The following is a 21,833-nucleotide window of genomic DNA, read 5'->3' as shown; positions in this document are numbered from 1 at the left end:
TCTTTCTCCACAATGCCATGCACTTCATGGTCCTCTGTGCCCTCTGTGAGTGCCCTTTAACGCGGCACCTTTTGTTTTTCTCTGCACTGACTGCACACTGTTGTCCTACTTCATGCACCTTCATGTCATCAGCTGTTTACTGTGTTCTGGTTCAGCTGGATGCTGTTTGCTGTGGTACTGAATAAAATTGGTCAGTGCTACAGTCACAATGAGTCGTGGAGTGTCTGTGAATTGATTAAACAATAATAGAGCCTAGTTAATCAGAAATAAGGGGCAATACAAGTCCCAGAATAACTTAAAGTAAAGATATGGGGGGGCCTATAGGGGAATAAATGCCTCCAAGTCAAGTCATAAGGGCCATATGAATAAATGGCTTCTAGGGAAGTAGAATAAGAGGCATAGGAGTGAGTCATAATCATAATAATACTTTATTGAAAGAAAGGGAGCAAAAAAAATACATGGCATGACTTTTGAATAGCTTTTTATTCATATACACACTTGAAATATAGCAAAAGTATGACAATAAATGCATTTAACACTTTATTCTGTTGATTGACAGCCTAGGAAGAACAGTACAGTGCATTTTCATGCACTGTAATTATACCTTTAACTCTTGACAGAGAGGTCACAGGTCACTGTTTTGTTTGTTTTGATGATGTCAGAGCCATGTGTGCTGTTTGCTGTGGTACTGAATAAAATTGGTCAGTGCTACAGTCACAATGAGCCGTGGAGTGTCTGTGAATTGATTAAACAATAATAGAGCCTAGTTAATCAGAAATAAGGGGCAATACAAGTCCCAGAATAACTTAAAGTAAAGATATGGGGGGGGGGCCTATAGGGGAATAAATGCCTCCAAGTCAAGTCATAAGGGCCATATGAATAAATGGCTTCTAGGGAAGTAGCATAAGAGGCATAGGAGTGAGTCATAATCATAATAATACTTTATTGAAAGAAAGGGAGCAAAAAAATTACATGGCATGACTTTTGAATAGCTTTTTATTCATATACACACTTGAAATATAGCAAAAGTATGACAATAAATGCATTTAACACTTTATTCGGTTGATTGACAGCCTAGGAAGAACAGTACACTGTAATTATACCTTTAAGTCTTGACAGAGAGGTCACAGGTCACTGTTTTGTTTGTTTTGATGATGTCAGAGCCACGTGTGCTGTCAAATCCTCGGCCTTCCTGGTCCAAAACACCTGGGGGAAGGCATATGCAAATTACTATGTGGGTCAGTGACATCAGAATAATTAGTTTCACCTACGTGGACTCTAAGCCTATGGCGTGCAGGGTCAATTGCACTCCTATTCAGCGCATCCCCGTTCGCAGAGGTCAGCTCGGCCGGAGTGCAATGGCTGAGCCTCGCCCTGGGTGAACCACCTTCGTGATCATGGTGTCTCCCCTGCCAGGTAAGTATGAGTTGCACAGCTCAGAGATCGGCTGCCCTGTAGCAGACACGCCACGCTGACTGATGGTGCTGAAGGCATGTGTTTGTCTTCCTCCTGACATGTCGGGTCAGTGGAAAGCAGACTGGGAAACAGTGACCTGTTTGATTCATGTTATGGGCACAGGCATGCATTTCACGTGTCTCCCTTTTGCTGCCTCCTGCTCTTAAAATGAGAGTCATGGACACTGCAGAAAGGTTCACGCCCACTGAATGTCACTATGAAATTGGAGCATTAACAAGTGTACACATATTGTGAGTCCACATCATCGGCTGGGACAGGCCTGCTCATTGTCCCCGTATCCAAATCCAACACGGAGCGTCACGTTGGCAAACTATTACATTTGCCCTGGCATAGCCCAGGGGCAGAAAGAAGGTTGGGCAATACTCAGGCTAACAGCATCAGCCACACAGGAAGGCAGAGTTCCGCAAGCTGAGAGAGCAGGCAGAGGAACGAACGTGCTTTACATTTCACACAGAGAGGAGGGGTGCACCGTTCCCGGAAGTACTGCAATACCAGGTCGATGCGTGGAGTGGACGGAGCAAGCCCCTATTCCATCTCCCAGGTCCAAAAATCAATTTAATATATGGTCCCCGGGTAGGGGACGTATCAGATATTAAACTGATAAGAACAGATACTACACTTGATCTTAGCCAAAAGGCCGAGAAGCGATGCCGTCAAAGGGTCGGAGGTGAAGGGCGGATTGGCTGCACACTCACTCTCAATGCCGGTTCTCAAAACCCAAGTAGCAGTTTCGGGAAGCGCGAGTAAGAGTACCACCAACGACAGTGGAGGAAAACCTCTCAGAATCGCTCCAAAGTATGTTCTCTTAGAGAAGCAAATGTGCAAATTGTGGCTCTCTCTGGGTGAAAAGGGACTCTGCTTGTTGCTAGAGTTCGTGACGCAGTGTCAGTGTTTTTGAAAGCAAATCAAGCACTGACAGCCCCTGGTGGACATGCCACCAAAGTGCAGCTGATGCACATTTCAGCAGCAAAGCCAATACCGCATGTTTTACCAAAGATGACAAAGATTTACCAACAGGCCTGTGTGCTTTCCTGCGCTTGTATTAGCGCATATGTTGCTCAACGCAAAGGTAGCAATCCGGAAGTGGGCTTCAATTTCCAGGCACTTGAACGTACATATGCCCATTGTACTGTACTACCACTGCTTACTGATGCTCGGCATCACCGTGTAAGCTCTGCTTCGTTTCAAGCAGCCTAAAATGCTTACAGCCCCCGTGAATGACTTGAGGGTTGCCTCTTGTTTTAATTTTCACAGTATATGTCAGGGGAGAGCGCGAACGCAGTCCCCCACTACCAGAAATTATGCAGTCGAGATTCCCACATTTGGGGAATTCGCAGAGGTCAGCTCGGCCGGAGTGCAATGGCTGAGCCTCGCCCTGGGTGAACCACCTTCGTGATCATGGTGTCTCCCCTGCCAGGTAAGTATGAGTTGCACAGCTCAGAGATCGGCTGCCCTGTAGCAGACACGCCACGCTGACTGATGGTGCTGAAGGCATGTGTTTGTCTTCCTCCTGACATGTCGGGTCAGTGGAAAGCAGACTGGGAAACAGTGACCTGTTTGATTCATGTTATGGGCACAGGCATGCATTTCACGTGTCTCCCTTTTGCTGCCTCCTGCTCTTAAAATGAGAGTCATGGACACTGCAGAAAGGTTCACGCCCACTGAATGTCACTATGAAATTGGAGCATTAACAAGTGTACACATATTGTGAGTCCACATCATCGGCTGGGACAGGCCTGCTCATTGTCCCCGTATCCAAATCCAACACGGAGCGTCACGTTGGCAAACTATTACATTTGCCCTGGCATAGCCCAGGGGCAGAAAGAAGGTTGGGCAATACTCAGGCTAACAGCATCAGCCACACAGGAAGGCAGAGTTCCGCAAGCTGAGAGAGCAGGCAGAGGAACGAACGTGCTTTACATTTCACACAGAGAGGAGGGGTGCACCGTTCCCGGAAGTACTGCAATACCAGGTCGATGCGTGGAGTGGACGGAGCAAGCCCCTATTCCATCTCCCAGGTCCAAAAATCAATTTAATATATGGTCCCCGGGTAGGGGACGTATCAGATATTAAACTGATAAGAACAGATACTACACTTGATCTTAGCCAAAAGGCCGAGAAGCGATGCCGTCAAAGGGTCGGAGGTGAAGGGCGGATTGGCTGCACACTCACTCTCAATGCCGGTTCTCAAAACCCAAGTAGCAGTTTCGGGAAGCGCGAGTAAGAGTACCACCAACGACAGTGGAGGAAAACCTCTCAGAATCGCTCCAAAGTATGTTCTCTTAGAGAAGCAAATGTGCAAATTGTGGCTCTCTCTGGGTGAAAAGGGACTCTGCTTGTTGCTAGAGTTCGTGACGCAGTGTCAGTGTTTTTGAAAGCAAATCAAGCACTGACAGCCCCTGGTGGACATGCCACCAAAGTGCAGCTGATGCACATTTCAGCAGCAAAGCCAATACCGCATGTTTTACCAAAGATGACAAAGATTTACCAACAGGCCTGTGTGCTTTCCTGCGCTTGTATTAGCGCATATGTTGCTCAACGCAAAGGTAGCAATCCGGAAGTGGGCTTCAATTTCCAGGCACTTGAACGTACATATGCCCATTGTACTGTACTACCACTGCTTACTGATGCTCGGCATCACCGTGTAAGCTCTGCTTCGTTTCAAGCAGCCTAAAATGCTTACAGCCCCCGTGAATGACTTGAGGGTTGCCTCTTGTTTTAATTTTCACAGTATATGTCAGGGGAGAGCGCGAACGCAGTCCCCCACTACCAGAAATTATGCAGTCGAGATTCCCACATTTGGGGAATTCGCAGAGGTCAGCTCGGCCGGAGTGCAATGGCTGAGCCTCGCCCTGGGTGAACCACCTTCGTGATCATGGTGTCTCCCCTGCCAGGTAAGTATGAGTTGCACAGCTCAGAGATCGGCTGCCCTGTAGCAGACACGCCACGCTGACTGATGGTGCTGAAGGCATGTGTTTGTCTTCCTCCTGACATGTCGGGTCAGTGGAAAGCAGACTGGGAAACAGTGACCTGTTTGATTCATGTTATGGGCACAGGCATGCATTTCACGTGTCTCCCTTTTTGCTGCCTCCTGCTCTTAAAATGAGAGTCATGGACACTGCAGAAAGGTTCACGCCCACTGAATGTCACTATGAAATTGGAGCATTAACAAGTGTACACATATTGTGAGTCCACATCATCGGCTGGGACAGGCCTGCTCATTGTCCCCGTATCCAAATCCAACACGGAGCGTCACGTTGGCAAACTATTACATTTGCCCTGGCATAGCCCAGGGGCAGAAAGAAGGTTGGGCAATACTCAGGCTAACAGCATCAGCCACACAGGAAGGCAGAGTTCCGCAAGCTGAGAGAGCAGGCAGAGGAACGAACGTGCTTTACATTTCACACAGAGAGGAGGGGTGCACCGTTCCCGGAAGTACTGCAATACCAGGTCGATGCGTGGAGTGGACGGAGCAAGCCCCTATTCCATCTCCCAGGTCCAAAAATCAATTTAATATATGGTCCCCGGGTAGGGGACGTATCAGATATTAAACTGATAAGAACAGATTTTTTTTTTTTTTTTCTTTCGAAAAATTTTATTGACACTTATTCCAAAAACATTTTACAGTAGTTTCACATCAATACCACACGTAAATTCAGTTTTTTTTAAATACAATAAATAGACTTAAATACAACAATTCTGCAAAATCTGTAAAACCATATTAAAACGTTAAAACGAATTAAAAGGTCATACAGAAAATAAGTTGTAATAAGTTACATAAAATATACAATATATTACATGTGTCAGCTTGTTTAAGTGTCCATGTTAAAAGCCTTTAAAATAGGAGTTCATTTGTTGAAAGGTTTGACAATGTCTGCTGTTGTACAGGAGCGCAGTGTGTCTTCGCAAGGATACACTCATTCCGCTCCCCCAATCAGTTTCCTTCCGGGATGCTGTGTTGGTGCTCAGAGGAGATCCTCACCCTTTTGCTCCTTCCCACCTGCCTCACCCGGAGAGTCAGGCCGTCGCTGCTGAGACCTTTTCCTGTGTGGCTCCGGCTCCTTCGTCCGAATGGGCGCAGAGGCGATTCTTCTTTGTGGCTGTGTCCTAGGCCTGCCGCCTGCAGCTCTGGCCGCATGGGCCATTGCTGCTGCCATCCGGATCACAGCCACGGGGGGGATCTGCTTGCGCCTTCTTACCAGCAAGTCTCTGGAGGTCCATATGGCTTCTTTTATGGCGGCTAGGGTGAGCCACTGATTCGCGAAGTTGCCCGTTCGGCTTCTGTGGCCCACCCCATACAGCACCAGTTGTGCTGTAAGGACCTCCCTTGCTGGTAAGTACGGGAATTGTAAGGAGCCGGCCATTGCCCACAGGTCTACAGCAGCGCTGCACTCCCAGAGCAGATGTCTCACCGACTCAGGCTCTCCACAGCCTGGTCGGGGGCAGGTTGAGAGCGTTGCCATGCCCCGGGAGTGCATTACGGACCTGACTGGGAGGATCTCATGAGCCACCATCCATGACAGGTCCCGGAGTCTGTTTGGGAGAGCGGAATGGTTCACGTTGTGCCAAACTGTTGAGGGCTCACCAAATGCAAGCCCACGCACTGGACACACTGGTTCCCGCTCCTGTACAACAGATATCAAAAGACGATGGTGAGATAAAACATGCAACTCCTCCTGCTCCAGGTTAAAATGCTTTAAAAATGTCTTAATAAAAGCATAGGCTGGCGGCAGGTTAAAAGACACAGGTACTTTTAGATCAGGGTTTAAAAGCTTTAGGTTTCTTAGGTAGGACCCCATCCAGAACCTTGTCATTGCTGCCGTTTTGGGGTTTCTGGATGGGGCTATGGCGGCTTTGATGTGACTTGCTGTATATCTGCTTCCTAAAAACAGGTTCAGGTCCGGGACTCCTTTTCCTCCTTTCTCCTTTGGCGATTTCATCACCGTCCTGGCGAGTCTTTCCCACTTGGAGCCCCACAGGAAGTAAAACACAGCTCGGTCAAGATCTAATAAAACTCTCCTGGGTGGGATAAAAACAGAACTGATTAGTAAAAGCAAAGGTAAAATCACTGCCTTGATGATTAAAACCTTTCCTTCCAAAGTCAGTCCCCTCAGTCCCCAGTACCCAAGTTTCTGTCTGACTTTCCCTACCATGTCTGGCCAATTTGTTTTCCCTCCCCCCTCCCTATCGAATTTGACCCCGAGTATTTTTAGGTCCGTTTGTGTCACAGTCAGGGGGAGTCCTGTCGTCTCGTTGGCAGTCCATGGTCCATATAAAAGGGCTTGGGTCTTATTTCGGTTTAGCTTTGACCCAGAGGCCTGTCCAAACCAGTCAGTCACGTCCATCGTCCTGTTGACAGATAAAAGATCAGTGCATAAAATGTTAATGTCGTCCATATATAAAATGCATTTGGATACGAGTCCCCCACTCCCTGGGACTCTTACCCCGTTGATCCATTTGTCCCTTCTCAAGACCTGTGCCAGTGGTTCTATACAAGTAACGTAGAGGAGGGCAGATAACGGACAACCCTGACGGACACCGCAGTTTATATTGACTGCGTTTGTCAGATGCCCGTTAACGACGAATCTGCTGGTTATGTCCCTGTACAGCAATCCCACCCAAGCTACAAACCTCTCTGGGAACCCCATTTTTGGCAGTACCTCAAAGAGGTACTGGTGCGAGACCCGATCAAAGGCTTTCTCAAAGTCTAAATTTAGGACTATTAGCCGGATGTTTCTGTCTCTCGCATAACAGATGGTGTCTCGGATCAGTACGAGGCTGTCAGTGATCTTCCTCCCCGGGACGGCACAGGCTTGATCCGGGTGGATTAGCTCATCTAAAAACAAGGACATACGTGATGCTAAAATTTTGCTAAAAATTTTACAGTCAACATTTAAAAGTGTGATCGGTCTCCAGTTCCTTAAGTCCGTCTTGTCTTTGTCTTTGTGGAGGAGGGTCACTATCCCTACTCTAAAACTATCAGGAAGTCGGTCAAGTTGCTCCAAGTCCATAAAAACAGCAAGCAAGTCAGGTGCTAAAATGTCCCAAAAGGTCGAATAAAATTCAAGAGGTAGCCCATCTTCTCCTGGAGACTTCCCTGGTTTAAAACTCTGAAAGCATTTATTTAGCTCAAACATAGTAAAATCCTGGGTTAAAAGCACACTGTTGCTTATTGTTTTTTCAATTGATTTTAAAACTTCCCTGATGGTGTCATTTCTTACGGGCTTTTCTTCATATAGTTCAGTGTAGAAATGTTCAATATGCTCCTTGATTTCTTTTGTTGATTCTGCTGTATTTCCCTGCTGGTTTTTCAGTTTTAAAATGGTTCCCCCTTTACTTAAAATTTTCTTAAAAAAGTATCTTGTGCATTTTTCCCCTTCTTCTATGTCCCTTTCTTTGCTTCTTATTATGATGCCTTTACTTTTAATTTCTGCTAAAACCAACATTTCTCTTTTGATTTGTTTAATCTCTTCATTAAAATCCATCCCCTGTTGGTTTAGATTAAAATAGCGCTGAAGTCTTTTTTGCAGTCCCAGCATGCATCGTTTTTCCTTATCCTTTTTCTTCTTCCCTACCTGTCTAAAGAAAGTCTGAGTCCTTCCCTTCACCATTTCCCACCAGTGTGCACGTGTCTCGTAAAAGTCTTGAAGGGTCTGCCACTCTTGGTACTGCTCCCTGAACTGCCTAACTACCTCCCTATCTTTTAAAAGGGAGCAGTTGAGCTTCCACAGACCACTTCCAAAAGTCACACCAGAAGGTAGTGAGAGGGTGCATGAAAGCATAGCGTGATCAGAAAAGAAAACAGGTGTCAATCTAGCATCAGTTGGTGGGCAATCACGGGATAAAAGGTAGTCTATGCGAGAGGCTCTGGTGCCATCACCACTGCACCAGGTGAAGCCCTCCTCTCTGGGATGCATTGTTTTAAAACAGTCCAGCAGTTTAAAATCCCTACACATATTCTGCAATAAAACTGATGTTTTGTCAACCTTAAAATCTTCTCCCGCTCCTTTTCTATCATTTTTGCATAAGATACAGTTAAAATCTCCCCCTACGACTAGTGGTGCCCTGCCTAGCATGTGGGACTGCAAGTCTTCTAAAAAGTCATACCTGTCATTTTTGTCTATAAAACCATAAATATTTAGGATGTTAAAATCCTTTCCCATAAAAGTCAATTGTGCTAAAAGTGCCCGGCCATCTCTCACCACTGTGCTTCCCTTCACCAAGACAAGAGGGTTTTTAATTAAAATGGCTACTCCATCATTTTTGTTTTCATTTGATCCGGACCATAGGGATGTATTTGGCCATAAATTTTTCCATTGTGTGTATGACTTTAAAAAGGGGAGGCCACACTCCTGTAATAAAAACACATCTGACTTAACAGTGTCTAGAAAAGATAAAACACTCTGGGCTCTAACTCTCGACTTCACACTTCTCACATTGATGGTAGAGAAGGTGAGTGTCATGAGTATGGTTAAAAATAACACGTATGACATTTTAATAGGAAGCAGAGGGGATAGTCAATGTTAAAAGGTCTTTTTAAGATCTGATGCTTGTGTATGGAGCTCTTCCTTCAGCCTTATGGGGGAAAGGTGAAGGGGTTGCGCTCCGCTACCCTGTCGGACTCCGGGGGTTGAAAGCTCCTCTCGTTTGCTGCTGGAGTCCTTAGGGGTTGATCTTAGAGCTATACTGAGGAAAGAGACCTCATTTGGGGAATTGGAGGGAAAGACTCTGGACTCCTCCACAGTTGGACTGTCTGAGGAGTATCCAGCTCTTGCCCTCTTTTCTGAGACTCCAGGAGACTCAGAAGACAATTCCGATAAGGGCCTCTTAGCTTCTTGGGCGTTGGGGAGGGAGGCATCCTCGCTGTCATCCTGTGGCTGTTCCTTTTCCTTTTCTGAACAAGCTCCGCCTTCTGCCTGCATTGCCCCTTCTTCTCCGTTCTCTATCGGTGGGGCACATGCAGGCCCCTCCCCTTCTCCCACCTCACCTGATTCCTGTTCACCAGTCACAGGTTTTGGCGGGAGGTTTGAATTTTCAAGCCCATCCTCAAACAGCTCTTGAAATGGCTCCTCTTGTCTGCCATTTTGTTTTGTGGCTTTCAGTTTGTTGGCAAAAGACTTTGGGCAATCTCTGAAGAGGTGGTTTGTTTCTCCACAAAGATTGCACTTTCTGCCATTGGTACATTCCTCAAAGGTATGACCAATTTCTCTGCATTTACCACACACTGTTTTCTGGCATGCTTCTACCAGGTGCCCTTGCTCACCACACTTGCGGCAGAGCTTGGGCTGTCCCTGGTAGTGGATGTAGCCCCTGTTGTTACCCAAGACTATCATGGATGGCAGATGTTTCAAGCCCTGGAAGCCCTGGGGGTCCTGCCATTGTTGGATGGGGACCCTCCAGGCACAAGTCCAAATGCCATCTTCATCTCTCACCTTGGTAGCCTGGCCTTTCACAGTGCAAAATCTACCCAGCCAATGACAAATGTCGTCCGCATTCACTGTTTCATTGAACATCTTGACAATGACAGTTTTAAATGTATTGTCAGTCGGCTTCTCTACGTTGAAAGCGGAGAACTGGGGTTTCTCAGTCTCAAACCGGTTGCAAAATTCTCGAAAAGTCATGGCCGTGCAAAAGCTTACATCAAAACCTTTGTTCATCGGTAGTGTCACAATACAGTTGATGTCCTCAGGTCGAAACTTCAATATTTTTTGTATAAACCTCCTGGAAAAGTCAAGTCTTGACATTGGACCCAGGGGTTTACCATCTTTTTCTTTAAATGTGAAACGGACGCTGTGGTGCCTCCGCATGCCGGCATGGTTGGCCGACATGGTGGAGGCACCACACACTACGGGGAAAAGGAAAACTAAAAACACTTAAAAATTTGCCTAAAACCAACAAATTAAAAAGTGGACTAAAAGGGCCAGATAAAAATGGCTAAAAGACAATAAATAAATAAAAGCTCAGGGAGACTTTCCTCTTTTGCAGCTGAGAGATGTTGAAACAAGTTGCAGGGAAGAAGTCCTCTGAGCCAACGATACCTGTATGCAAAAAGAAAAAAAGACAACTACAAGAGTATCCTTTCTTATTCACATATACAGCACAATTTACTTCCACCGGCTAAGCACCAGAGCCACTGCAAGGCTGAGGTTGGACAACCGAATAGAAGCGATCGCAGTCTTAGCCAAAAGGCCGAGAAGCGATGCCGTCAAAGGGTCGGAGGTGAAGGGCGGATTGGCTGCACACTCACTCTCAATGCCGGTTCTCAAAACCCAAGTAGCAGTTTCGGGAAGCGCGAGTAAGAGTACCACCAACGACAGTGGAGGAAAACCTCTCAGAATCGCTCCAAAGTATGTTCTCTTAGAGAAGCAAATGTGCAAATTGTGGCTCTCTCTGGGTGAAAAGGGACTCTGCTTGTTGCTAGAGTTCGTGACGCAGTGTCAGTGTTTTTGAAAGCAAATCAAGCACTGACAGCCCCTGGTGGACATGCCACCAAAGTGCAGCTGATGCACATTTCAGCAGCAAAGCCAATACCGCATGTTTTACCAAAGATGACAAAGATTTACCAACAGGCCTGTGTGCTTTCCTGCGCTTGTATTAGCGCATATGTTGCTCAACGCAAAGGTAGCAATCCGGAAGTGGGCTTCAATTTCTAGGCACTTGAACGTACATATGCCCATTGTACTGTACTACCACTGCTTACTGATGCTCGGCATCACCGTGTAAGCTCTGCTTCGTTTCAAGCAGCCTAAAATGCTTACAGCCCCCGTGAATGACTTGAGGGTTGCCTCTTGTTTTAATTTTCACAGTATATGTCAGGGGAGAGCGCGAACGCAGTCCCCCACTACCAGAAATTATGCAGTCGAGATTCCCACATTTGGGGAATTCGCAGAGGTCAGCTCGGCCGGAGTGCAATGGCTGAGCCTCGCCCTGGGTGAACCACCTTCGTGATCATGGTGTCTCCCCTGCCAGGTAAGTATGAGTTGCACAGCTCAGAGATCGGCTGCCCTGTAGCAGACACGCCACGCTGACTGATGGTGCTGAAGGCATGTGTTTGTCTTCCTCCTGACATGTCGGGTCAGTGGAAAGCAGACTGGGAAACAGTGACCTGTTTGATTCATGTTATGGGCACAGGCATGCATTTCACGTGTCTCCCTTTTTGCTGCCTCCTGCTCTTAAAATGAGAGTCATGGACACTGCAGAAAGGTTCACGCCCACTGAATGTCACTATGAAATTGGAGCATTAACAAGTGTACACATATTGTGAGTCCACATCATCGGCTGGGACAGGCCTGCTCATTGTCCCCGTATCCAAATCCAACACGGAGCGTCACGTTGGCAAACTATTACATTTGCCCTGGCATAGCCCAGGGGCAGAAAGAAGGTTGGGCAATACTCAGGCTAACAGCATCAGCCACACAGGAAGGCAGAGTTCCGCAAGCTGAGAGAGCAGGCAGAGGAACGAACGTGCTTTACATTTCACACAGAGAGGAGGGGTGCACCGTTCCCGGAAGTACTGCAATACCAGGTCGATGCGTGGAGTGGACGGAGCAAGCCCCTATTCCATCTCCCAGGTCCAAAAATCAATTTAATATATGGTCCCCGGGTAGGGGACGTATCAGATATTAAACTGATAAGAACAGATACTACACTTGATCTTAGCCAAAAGGCCGAGAAGCGATGCCGTCAAAGGGTCGGAGGTGAAGGGCGGATTGGCTGCACACTCACTCTCAATGCCGGTTCTCAAAACCCAAGTAGCAGTTTCGGGAAGCGCGAGTAAGAGTACCACCAACGACAGTGGAGGAAAACCTCTCAGAATCGCTCCAAAGTATGTTCTCTTAGAGAAGCAAATGTGCAAATTGTGGCTCTCTCTGGGTGAAAAGGGACTCTGCTTGTTGCTAGAGTTCGTGACGCAGTGTCAGTGTTTTTGAAAGCAAATCAAGCACTGACAGCCCCTGGTGGACATGCCACCAAAGTGCAGCTGATGCACATTTCAGCAGCAAAGCCAATACCGCATGTTTTACCAAAGATGACAAAGATTTACCAACAGGCCTGTGTGCTTTCCTGCGCTTGTATTAGCGCATATGTTGCTCAACGCAAAGGTAGCAATCCGGAAGTGGGCTTCAATTTCTAGGCACTTGAACGTACATATGCCCATTGTACTGTACTACCACTGCTTACTGATGCTCGGCATCACCGTGTAAGCTCTGCTTCGTTTCAAGCAGCCTAAAATGCTTACAGCCCCCGTGAATGACTTGAGGGTTGCCTCTTGTTTTAATTTTCACAGTATATGTCAGGGGAGAGCGCGAACGCAGTCCCCCACTACCAGAAATTATGCAGTCGAGATTCCCACATTTGGGGAATTCGCAGAGGTCAGCTCGGCCGGAGTGCAATGGCTGAGCCTCGCCCTGGGTGAACCACCTTCGTGATCATGGTGTCTCCCCTGCCAGGTAAGTATGAGTTGCACAGCTCAGAGATCGGCTGCCCTGTAGCAGACACGCCACGCTGACTGATGGTGCTGAAGGCATGTGTTTGTCTTCCTCCTGACATGTCGGGTCAGTGGAAAGCAGACTGGGAAACAGTGACCTGTTTGATTCATGTTATGGGCACAGGCATGCATTTCACGTGTCTCCCTTTTTGCTGCCTCCTGCTCTTAAAATGAGAGTCATGGACACTGCAGAAAGGTTCACGCCCACTGAATGTCACTATGAAATTGGAGCATTAACAAGTGTACACATATTGTGAGTCCACATCATCGGCTGGGACAGGCCTGCTCATTGTCCCCGTATCCAAATCCAACACGGAGCGTCACGTTGGCAAACTATTACATTTGCCCTGGCATAGCCCAGGGGCAGAAAGAAGGTTGGGCAATACTCAGGCTAACAGCATCAGCCACACAGGAAGGCAGAGTTCCGCAAGCTGAGAGAGCAGGCAGAGGAACGAATGTGCTTTACATTTCACACAGAGAGGAGGGGTGCACCGTTCCCGGAAGTACTGCAATACCAGGTCGATGCGTGGAGTGGACGGAGCAAGCCCCTATTCCATCTCCCAGGTCCAAAAATCAATTTAATATATGGTCCCCGGGTAGGGGACGTATCAGATATTAAACTGATAAGAACAGATACTACACTTGATCTTAGCCAAAAGGCCGAGAAGCGATGCCGTCAAAGGGTCGGAGGTGAAGGGCGGATTGGCTGCACACTCACTCTCAATGCCGGTTCTCAAAACCCAAGTAGCAGTTTCGGGAAGCGCGAGTAAGAGTACCACCAACGACAGTGGAGGAAAACCTCTCAGAATCGCTCCAAAGTATGTTCTCTTAGAGAAGCAAATGTGCAAATTGTGGCTCTCTCTGGGTGAAAAGGGACTCTGCTTGTTGCTAGAGTTCGTGACGCAGTGTCAGTGTTTTTGAAAGCAAATCAAGCACTGACAGCCCCTGGTGGACATGCCACCAAAGTGCAGCTGATGCACATTTCAGCAGCAAAGCCAATACCGCATGTTTTACCAAAGATGACAAAGATTTACCAACAGGCCTGTGTGCTTTCCTGCGCTTGTATTAGCGCATATGTTGCTCAACGCAAAGGTAGCAATCCGGAAGTGGGCTTCAATTTCCAGGCACTTGAACGTACATATGCCCATTGTACTGTACTACCACTGCTTACTGATGCTCGGCATCACCGTGTAAGCTCTGCTTCGTTTCAAGCAGCCTAAAATGCTTACAGCCCCCGTGAATGACTTGAGGGTTGCCTCTTGTTTTAATTTTCACAGTATATGTCAGGGGAGAGCGCGAACGCAGTCCCCCACTACCAGAAATTATGCAGTCGAGATTCCCACATTTGGGGAATTCGCAGAGGTCAGCTCGGCCGGAGTGCAATGGCTGAGCCTCGCCCTGGGTGAACCACCTTCGTGATCATGGTGTCTCCCCTGCCAGGTAAGTATGAGTTGCACAGCTCAGAGATCGGCTGCCCTGTAGCAGACACGCCACGCTGACTGATGGTGCTGAAGGCATGTGTTTGTCTTCCTCCTGACATGTCGGGTCAGTGGAAAGCAGACTGGGAAACAGTGACCTGTTTGATTCATGTTATGGGCACAGGCATGCATTTCACGTGTCTCCCTTTTGCTGCCTCCTGCTCTTAAAATGAGAGTCATGGACACTGCAGAAAGGTTCACGCCCACTGAATGTCACTATGAAATTGGAGCATTAACAAGTGTACACATATTGTGAGTCCACATCATCGGCTGGGACAGGCCTGCTCATTGTCCCCGTATCCAAATCCAACACGGAGCGTCACGTTGGCAAACTATTACATTTGCCCTGGCATAGCCCAGGGGCAGAAAGAAGGTTGGGCAATACTCAGGCTAACAGCATCAGCCACACAGGAAGGCAGAGTTCCGCAAGCTGAGAGAGCAGGCAGAGGAACGAACGTGCTTTACATTTCACACAGAGAGGAGGGGTGCACCGTTCCCGGAAGTACTGCAATACCAGGTCGATGCGTGGAGTGGACGGAGCAAGCCCCTATTCCATCTCCCAGGTCCAAAAATCAATTTAATATATGGTCCCCGGGTAGGGGACGTATCAGATATTAAACTGATAAGAACAGATACTACACTTGATCTTAGCCAAAAGGCCGAGAAGCGATGCCGTCAAAGGGTCGGAGGTGAAGGGCGGATTGGCTGCACACTCACTCTCAATGCCGGTTCTCAAAACCCAAGTAGCAGTTTCGGGAAGCGCGAGTAAGAGTACCACCAACGACAGTGGAGGAAAACCTCTCAGAATCGCTCCAAAGTATGTTCTCTTAGAGAAGCAAATGTGCAAATTGTGGCTCTCTCTGGGTGAAAAGGGACTCTGCTTGTTGCTAGAGTTCGTGACGCAGTGTCAGTGTTTTTGAAAGCAAATCAAGCACTGACAGCCCCTGGTGGACATGCCACCAAAGTGCAGCTGATGCACATTTCAGCAGCAAAGCCAATACCGCATGTTTTACCAAAGATGACAAAGATTTACCAACAGGCCTGTGTGCTTTCCTGCGCTTGTATTAGCGCATATGTTGCTCAACGCAAAGGTAGCAATCCGGAAGTGGGCTTCAATTTCCAGGCACTTGAACGTACATATGCCCATTGTACTGTACTACCACTGCTTACTGATGCTCGGCATCACCGTGTAAGCTCTGCTTCGTTTCAAGCAGCCTAAAATGCTTACAGCCCCCGTGAATGACTTGAGGGTTGCCTCTTGTTTTAATTTTCACAGTATATGTCAGGGGAGAGCGCGAACGCAGTCCCCCACTACCAGAAATTATGCAGTCGAGATTCCCACATTTGGGGAATTCGCAGAGGTCAGCTCGGCCGGAGTGCAATGGCTGAGCCTCGCCCTGGGTGAACCACCTTCGTGATCATGGTGTCTCCCCTGCCAGGTAAGTATGAGTTGCACAGCTCAGAGATCGGCTGCCCTGTAGCAGACACGCCACGCTGACTGATGGTGCTGAAGGCATGTGTTTGTCTTCCTCCTGACATGTCGGGTCAGTGGAAAGCAGACTGGGAAACAGTGACCTGTTTGATTCATGTTATGGGCACAGGCATGCATTTCACGTGTCTCCCTTTTGCTGCCTCCTGCTCTTAAAATGAGAGTCATGGACACTGCAGAAAGGTTCACGCCCACTGAATGTCACTATGAAATTGGAGCATTAACAAGTGTACACATATTGTGAGTCCACATCATCGGCTGGGACAGGCCTGCTCATTGTCCCCGTATCCAAATCCAACACGGAGCGTCACGTTGGCAAACTATTACATTTGCCCTGGCATAGCCCAGGGGCAGAAAGAAGGTTGGGCAATACTCAGGCTAACAGCATCAGCCACACAGGAAGGCAGAGTTCCGCAAGCTGAGAGAGCAGGCAGAGGAACGAACGTGCTTTACATTTCACACAGAGAGGAGGGGTGCACCGTTCCCGGAAGTACTGCAATACCAGGTCGATGCGTGGAGTGGACGGAGCAAGCCCCTATTCCATCTCCCAGGTCCAAAAATCAATTTAATATATGGTCCCCGGGTAGGGGACGTATCAGATATTAAACTGATAAGAACAGATACTACACTTGATCTTAGCCAAAAGGCCGAGAAGCGATGCCGTCAAAGGGTCGGAGGTGAAGGGCGGATTGGCTGCACACTCACTCTCAATGCCGGTTCTCAAAACCCAAGTAGCAGTTTCGGGAAGCGCGAGTAAGAGTACCACCAACGACAGTGGAGGAAAACCTCTCAGAATCGCTCCAAAGTATGTTCTCTTAGAGAAGCAAATGTGCAAATTGTGGCTCTCTCTGGGTGAAAAGGGACTCTGCTTGTTGCTAGAGTTCGTGACGCAGTGTCAGTGTTTTTGAAAGCAAATCAAGCACTGACAGCCCCTGGTGGACATGCCACCAAAGTGCAGCTGATGCACATTTCAGCAGCAAAGCCAATACCGCATGTTTTACCAAAGATGACAAAGATTTACCAACAGGCCTGTGTGCTTTCCTGCGCTTGTATTAGCGCATATGTTGCTCAACGCAAAGGTAGCAATCCGGAAGTGGGCTTCAATTTCCAGGCACTTGAACGTACATATGCCCATTGTACTGTACTACCACTGCTTACTGATGCTCGGCATCACCGTGTAAGCTCTGCTTCGTTTCAAGCAGCCTAAAATGCTTACAGCCCCCGTGAATGACTTGAGGGTTGCCTCTTGTTTTAATTTTCACAGTATATGTCAGGGGAGAGCGCGAACGCAGTCCCCCACTACCAGAAATTATGCAGTCGAGATTCCCACATTTGGGGAATTCGCAGAGGTCAGCTCGGCCGGAGTGCAATGGCTGAGCCTCGCCCTGGGTGAACCACCTTCGTGATCATGGTGTCTCCCCTGCCAGGTAAGTATGAGTTGCACAGCTCAGAGATCGGCTGCCCTGTAGCAGACACGCCACGCTGACTGATGGTGCTGAAGGCATGTGTTTGTCTTCCTCCTGACATGTCGGGTCAGTGGAAAGCAGACTGGGAAACAGTGACCTGTTTGATTCATGTTATGGGCACAGGCATGCATTTCACGTGTCTCCCTTTTTGCTGCCTCCTGCTCTTAAAATGAGAGTCATGGACACTGCAGAAAGGTTCACGCCCACTGAATGTCACTATGAAATTGGAGCATTAACAAGTGTACACATATTGTGAGTCCACATCATCGGCTGGGACAGGCCTGCTCATTGTCCCCGTATCCAAATCCAACACGGAGCGTCACGTTGGCAAACTATTACATTTGCCCTGGCATAGCCCAGGGGCAGAAAGAAGGTTGGGCAATACTCAGGCTAACAGCATCAGCCACACAGGAAGGCAGAGTTCCGCAAGCTGAGAGAGCAGGCAGAGGAACGAACGTGCTTTACATTTCACACAGAGAGGAGGGGTGCACCGTTCCCGGAAGTACTGCAATACCAGGTCGATGCGTGGAGTGGACGGAGCAAGCCCCTATTCCATCTCCCAGGTCCAAAAATCAATTTAATATATGGTCCCCGGGTAGGGGACGTATCAGATATTAAACTGATAAGAACAGATACTACACTTGATCTTAGCCAAAAGGCCGAGAAGCGATGCCGTCAAAGGGTCGGAGGTGAAGGGCGGATTGGCTGCACACTCACTCTCAATGCCGGTTCTCAAAACCCAAGTAGCAGTTTCGGGAAGCGCGAGTAAGAGTACCACCAACGACAGTGGAGGAAAACCTCTCAGAATCGCTCCAAAGTATGTTCTCTTAGAGAAGCAAATGTGCAAATTGTGGCTCTCTCTGGGTGAAAAGGGACTCTGCTTGTTGCTAGAGTTCGTGACGCAGTGTCAGTGTTTTTGAAAGCAAATCAAGCACTGACAGCCCCTGGTGGACATGCCACCAAAGTGCAGCTGATGCACATTTCAGCAGCAAAGCCAATACCGCATGTTTTACCAAAGATGACAAAGATTTACCAACAGGCCTGTGTGCTTTCCTGCGCTTGTATTAGCGCATATGTTGCTCAACGCAAAGGTAGCAATCCGGAAGTGGGCTTCAATTTCCAGGCACTTGAACGTACATATGCCCATTGTACTGTACTACCACTGCTTACTGATGCTCGGCATCACCGTGTAAGCTCTGCTTCGTTTCAAGCAGCCTAAAATGCTTACAGCCCCCGTGAATGACTTGAGGGTTGCCTCTTGTTTTAATTTTCACAGTATATGTCAGGGGAGAGCGCGAACGCAGTCCCCCACTACCAGAAATTATGCAGTCGAGATTCCCACATTTGGGGAATTCGCAGAGGTCAGCTCGGCCGGAGTGCAATGGCTGAGCCTCGCCCTGGGTGAACCACCTTCGTGATCATGGTGTCTCCCCTGCCAGGTAAGTATGAGTTGCACAGCTCAGAGATCGGCTGCCCTGTAGCAGACACGCCACGCTGACTGATGGTGCTGAAGGCATGTGTTTGTCTTCCTCCTGACATGTCGGGTCAGTGGAAAGCAGACTGGGAAACAGTGACCTGTTTGATTCATGTTATGGGCACAGGCATGCATTTCACGTGTCTCCCTTTTTGCTGCCTCCTGCTCTTAAAATGAGAGTCATGGACACTGCAGAAAGGTTCACGCCCACTGAATGTCACTATGAAATTGGAGCATTAACAAGTGTACACATATTGTGAGTCCACATCATCGGCTGGGACAGGCCTGCTCATTGTCCCCGTATCCAAATCCAACACGGAGCGTCACGTTGGCAAACTATTACATTTGCCCTGGCATAGCCCAGGGGCAGAAAGAAGGTTGGGCAATACTCAGGCTAACAGCATCAGCCACACAGGAAGGCAGAGTTCCGCAAGCTGAGAGAGCAGGCAGAGGAACGAACGTGCTTTACATTTCACACAGAGAGGAGGGGTGCACCGTTCCCGGAAGTACTGCAATACCAGGTCGATGCGTGGAGTGGACGGAGCAAGCCCCTATTCCATCTCCCAGGTCCAAAAATCAATTTAATATATGGTCCCCGGGTAGGGGACGTATCAGATATTAAACTGATAAGAACAGATACTACACTTGATCTTAGCCAAAAGGCCGAGAAGCGATGCCGTCAAAGGGTCGGAGGTGAAGGGCGGATTGGCTGCACACTCACTCTCAATGCCGGTTCTCAAAACCCAAGTAGCAGTTTCGGGAAGCGCGAGTAAGAGTACCACCAACGACAGTGGAGGAAAACCTCTCAGAATCGCTCCAAAGTATGTTCTCTTAGAGAAGCAAATGTGCAAATTGTGGCTCTCTCTGGGTGAAAAGGGACTCTGCTTGTTGCTAGAGTTCGTGACGCAGTGTCAGTGTTTTTGAAAGCAAATCAAGCACTGACAGCCCCTGGTGGACATGCCACCAAAGTGCAGCTGATGCACATTTCAGCAGCAAAGCCAATACCGCATGTTTTACCAAAGATGACAAAGATTTACCAACAGGCCTGTGTGCTTTCCTGCGCTTGTATTAGCGCATATGTTGCTCAACGCAAAGGTAGCAATCCGGAAGTGGGCTTCAATTTCCAGGCACTTGAACGTACATATGCCCATTGTACTGTACTACCACTGCTTACTGATGCTCGGCATCACCGTGTAAGCTCTGCTTCGTTTCAAGCAGCCTAAAATGCTTACAGCCCCCGTGAATGACTTGAGGGTTGCCTCTTGTTTTAATTTTCACAGTATATGTCAGGGGAGAGCGCGAACGCAGTCCCCCACTACCAGAAATTATGCAGTCGAGATTCCCACATTTGGGGAATTCGCAGAGGTCAGCTCGGCCGGAGTGCAATGGCTGAGCCTCGCCCTGGGTGAACCACCTTCGTGATCATGGTGTCTCCCCTGCCAGGTAAGTATGAGTTGCACAGCTCAGAGATCGGCTGCCCTGTAGCAGACACGCCACGCTGACTGATGGTGCTGAAGGCATGTGTTTGTCTTCCTCCTGACATGTCGGGTCAGTGGAAAGCAGACTGGGAAACAGTGACCTGTTTGATTCATGTTATGGGCACAGGCATGCATTTCACGTGTCTCCCTTTTTGCTGCCTCCTGCTCTTAAAATGAGAGTCATGGACACTGCAGAAAGGTTCACGCCCACTGAATGTCACTATGAAATTGGAGCATTAACAAGTGTACACATATTGTGAGTCCACATCATCGGCTGGGACAGGCCTGCTCATTGTCCCCGTATCCAAATCCAACACGGAGCGTCACGTTGGCAAACTATTACATTTGCCCTGGCATAGCCAGGGGCAGAAAGAAGGTTGGGCAATACTCAGGCTAACAGCATCAGCCACACAGGAAGGCAGAGTTCCGCAAGCTGAGAGAGCAGGCAGAGGAACGAACGTGCTTTACATTTCACACAGAGAGGAGGGGTGCACCGTTCCCGGAAGTACTGCAATACCAGGTCGATGCGTGGAGTGGACGGAGCAAGCCCCTATTCCATCTCCCAGGTCCAAAAATCAATTTAATATATGGTCCCCGGGTAGGGGGACGTATCAGATATTAAACTGATAAGAACAGATACTACACTTGATCTTAGCCAAAAGGCCGAGAAGCGATGCCGTCAAAGGGTCGGAGGTGAAGGGCGGATTGGCTGCACACTCACTCTCAATGCCGGTTCTCAAAACCCAAGTAGCAGTTTCGGGAAGCGCGAGTAAGAGTACCACCAACGACAGTGGAGGAAAACCTCTCAGAATCGCTCCAAAGTATGTTCTCTTAGAGAAGCAAATGTGCAAATTGTGGCTCTCTCTGGGTGAAAAGGGACTCTGCTTGTTGCTAGAGTTCGTGACGCAGTGTCAGTGTTTTTGAAAGCAAATCAAGCACTGACAGCCCCTGGTGGACATGCCACCAAAGTGCAGCTGATGCACATTTCAGCAGCAAAGCCAATACCGCATGTTTTACCAAAGATGACAAAGATTTACCAACAGGCCTGTGTGCTTTCCTGCGCTTGTATTAGCGCATATGTTGCTCAACGCAAAGGTAGCAATCCGGAAGTGGGCTTCAATTTCCAGGCACTTGAACGTACATATGCCCATTGTACTGTACTACCACTGCTTACTGATGCTCGGCATCACCGTGTAAGCTCTGCTTCGTTTCAAGCAGCCTAAAATGCTTACAGCCCCCGTGAATGACTTGAGGGTTGCCTCTTGTTTTAATTTTCACAGTATATGTCAGGGGAGAGCGCGAACGCAGTCCCCCACTACCAGAAATTATGCAGTCGAGATTCCCACATTTGGGGAATTCGCAGAGGTCAGCTCGGCCGGAGTGCAATGGCTGAGCCTCGCCCTGGGTGAACCACCTTCGTGATCATGGTGTCTCCCCTGCCAGGTAAGTATGAGTTGCACAGCTCAGAGATCGGCTGCCCTGTAGCA

The 21,833-nt window shown here is 48.3% G+C and overlaps 20 non-coding genes and 1 pseudogene across 20 annotated transcripts; all 21 read right to left on the bottom strand.

Annotated features, from left to right (window-relative positions):
- Window positions 1–1,289: 1,289 nt before the first annotated feature.
- On the bottom strand, window positions 1,290–1,424 carry LOC131959832 (U1 spliceosomal RNA; annotated as a pseudogene).
- A 510-nt stretch (window positions 1,425–1,934) lies between these two features.
- Window positions 1,935–2,125, bottom strand: LOC131960610 (U2 spliceosomal RNA). The gene has a single exon (XR_009389713.1). It is a non-coding gene; the product is annotated as a U2 spliceosomal RNA (small nuclear RNA).
- A 612-nt stretch (window positions 2,126–2,737) lies between these two features.
- On the bottom strand, window positions 2,738–2,901 carry LOC131959699 (U1 spliceosomal RNA). The gene has a single exon (XR_009389511.1). It is a non-coding gene; the product is annotated as a U1 spliceosomal RNA (small nuclear RNA).
- Window positions 2,902–3,411: 510 nt separating this feature from the next.
- On the bottom strand, window positions 3,412–3,602 carry LOC131960603 (U2 spliceosomal RNA). Its single transcript, XR_009389712.1, has one exon. It is a non-coding gene; the product is annotated as a U2 spliceosomal RNA (small nuclear RNA).
- Window positions 3,603–4,214: 612 nt separating this feature from the next.
- On the bottom strand, window positions 4,215–4,378 carry LOC131959686 (U1 spliceosomal RNA). The gene has a single exon (XR_009389508.1). It is a non-coding gene; the product is annotated as a U1 spliceosomal RNA (small nuclear RNA).
- Window positions 4,379–4,889: 511 nt separating this feature from the next.
- LOC131960952 (U2 spliceosomal RNA) lies at window positions 4,890–5,073 on the bottom strand. The gene has a single exon (XR_009389805.1). It is a non-coding gene; the product is annotated as a U2 spliceosomal RNA (small nuclear RNA).
- A 6,216-nt stretch (window positions 5,074–11,289) lies between these two features.
- On the bottom strand, window positions 11,290–11,453 carry LOC131959679 (U1 spliceosomal RNA). The gene has a single exon (XR_009389506.1). It is a non-coding gene; the product is annotated as a U1 spliceosomal RNA (small nuclear RNA).
- Window positions 11,454–11,964: 511 nt separating this feature from the next.
- Window positions 11,965–12,155, bottom strand: LOC131960598 (U2 spliceosomal RNA). Its single transcript, XR_009389711.1, has one exon. It is a non-coding gene; the product is annotated as a U2 spliceosomal RNA (small nuclear RNA).
- A 612-nt stretch (window positions 12,156–12,767) lies between these two features.
- On the bottom strand, window positions 12,768–12,931 carry LOC131959675 (U1 spliceosomal RNA). Its single transcript, XR_009389505.1, has one exon. It is a non-coding gene; the product is annotated as a U1 spliceosomal RNA (small nuclear RNA).
- A 511-nt stretch (window positions 12,932–13,442) lies between these two features.
- Window positions 13,443–13,633, bottom strand: LOC131960593 (U2 spliceosomal RNA). The gene has a single exon (XR_009389710.1). It is a non-coding gene; the product is annotated as a U2 spliceosomal RNA (small nuclear RNA).
- A 612-nt stretch (window positions 13,634–14,245) lies between these two features.
- LOC131959668 (U1 spliceosomal RNA) lies at window positions 14,246–14,409 on the bottom strand. The gene has a single exon (XR_009389504.1). It is a non-coding gene; the product is annotated as a U1 spliceosomal RNA (small nuclear RNA).
- A 510-nt stretch (window positions 14,410–14,919) lies between these two features.
- On the bottom strand, window positions 14,920–15,110 carry LOC131960587 (U2 spliceosomal RNA). The gene has a single exon (XR_009389709.1). It is a non-coding gene; the product is annotated as a U2 spliceosomal RNA (small nuclear RNA).
- Window positions 15,111–15,722: 612 nt separating this feature from the next.
- Window positions 15,723–15,886, bottom strand: LOC131959662 (U1 spliceosomal RNA). Its single transcript, XR_009389503.1, has one exon. It is a non-coding gene; the product is annotated as a U1 spliceosomal RNA (small nuclear RNA).
- Window positions 15,887–16,396: 510 nt separating this feature from the next.
- Window positions 16,397–16,587, bottom strand: LOC131960580 (U2 spliceosomal RNA). The gene has a single exon (XR_009389708.1). It is a non-coding gene; the product is annotated as a U2 spliceosomal RNA (small nuclear RNA).
- Window positions 16,588–17,199: 612 nt separating this feature from the next.
- On the bottom strand, window positions 17,200–17,363 carry LOC131959656 (U1 spliceosomal RNA). Its single transcript, XR_009389502.1, has one exon. It is a non-coding gene; the product is annotated as a U1 spliceosomal RNA (small nuclear RNA).
- A 511-nt stretch (window positions 17,364–17,874) lies between these two features.
- On the bottom strand, window positions 17,875–18,065 carry LOC131960572 (U2 spliceosomal RNA). The gene has a single exon (XR_009389707.1). It is a non-coding gene; the product is annotated as a U2 spliceosomal RNA (small nuclear RNA).
- Window positions 18,066–18,677: 612 nt separating this feature from the next.
- On the bottom strand, window positions 18,678–18,841 carry LOC131959649 (U1 spliceosomal RNA). The gene has a single exon (XR_009389501.1). It is a non-coding gene; the product is annotated as a U1 spliceosomal RNA (small nuclear RNA).
- Window positions 18,842–19,352: 511 nt separating this feature from the next.
- Window positions 19,353–19,543, bottom strand: LOC131960568 (U2 spliceosomal RNA). The gene has a single exon (XR_009389705.1). It is a non-coding gene; the product is annotated as a U2 spliceosomal RNA (small nuclear RNA).
- Window positions 19,544–20,155: 612 nt separating this feature from the next.
- LOC131959640 (U1 spliceosomal RNA) lies at window positions 20,156–20,319 on the bottom strand. Its single transcript, XR_009389499.1, has one exon. It is a non-coding gene; the product is annotated as a U1 spliceosomal RNA (small nuclear RNA).
- Window positions 20,320–20,829: 510 nt separating this feature from the next.
- On the bottom strand, window positions 20,830–21,021 carry LOC131960879 (U2 spliceosomal RNA). The gene has a single exon (XR_009389781.1). It is a non-coding gene; the product is annotated as a U2 spliceosomal RNA (small nuclear RNA).
- A 612-nt stretch (window positions 21,022–21,633) lies between these two features.
- Window positions 21,634–21,797, bottom strand: LOC131959633 (U1 spliceosomal RNA). Its single transcript, XR_009389498.1, has one exon. It is a non-coding gene; the product is annotated as a U1 spliceosomal RNA (small nuclear RNA).
- Window positions 21,798–21,833: the final 36 nt, after the last annotated feature.

The sequence above is a fragment of the Centropristis striata genome, chromosome 2 (assembly GCF_030273125.1).
Source record: "Centropristis striata isolate RG_2023a ecotype Rhode Island chromosome 2, C.striata_1.0, whole genome shotgun sequence".
NCBI classification, from domain to species: domain Eukaryota; kingdom Metazoa; phylum Chordata; class Actinopteri; order Perciformes; family Serranidae; genus Centropristis; species Centropristis striata.
Note: the sequence above shows the minus strand (reverse complement) of the source record. Positions and strands in the feature narration are given on the sequence as shown.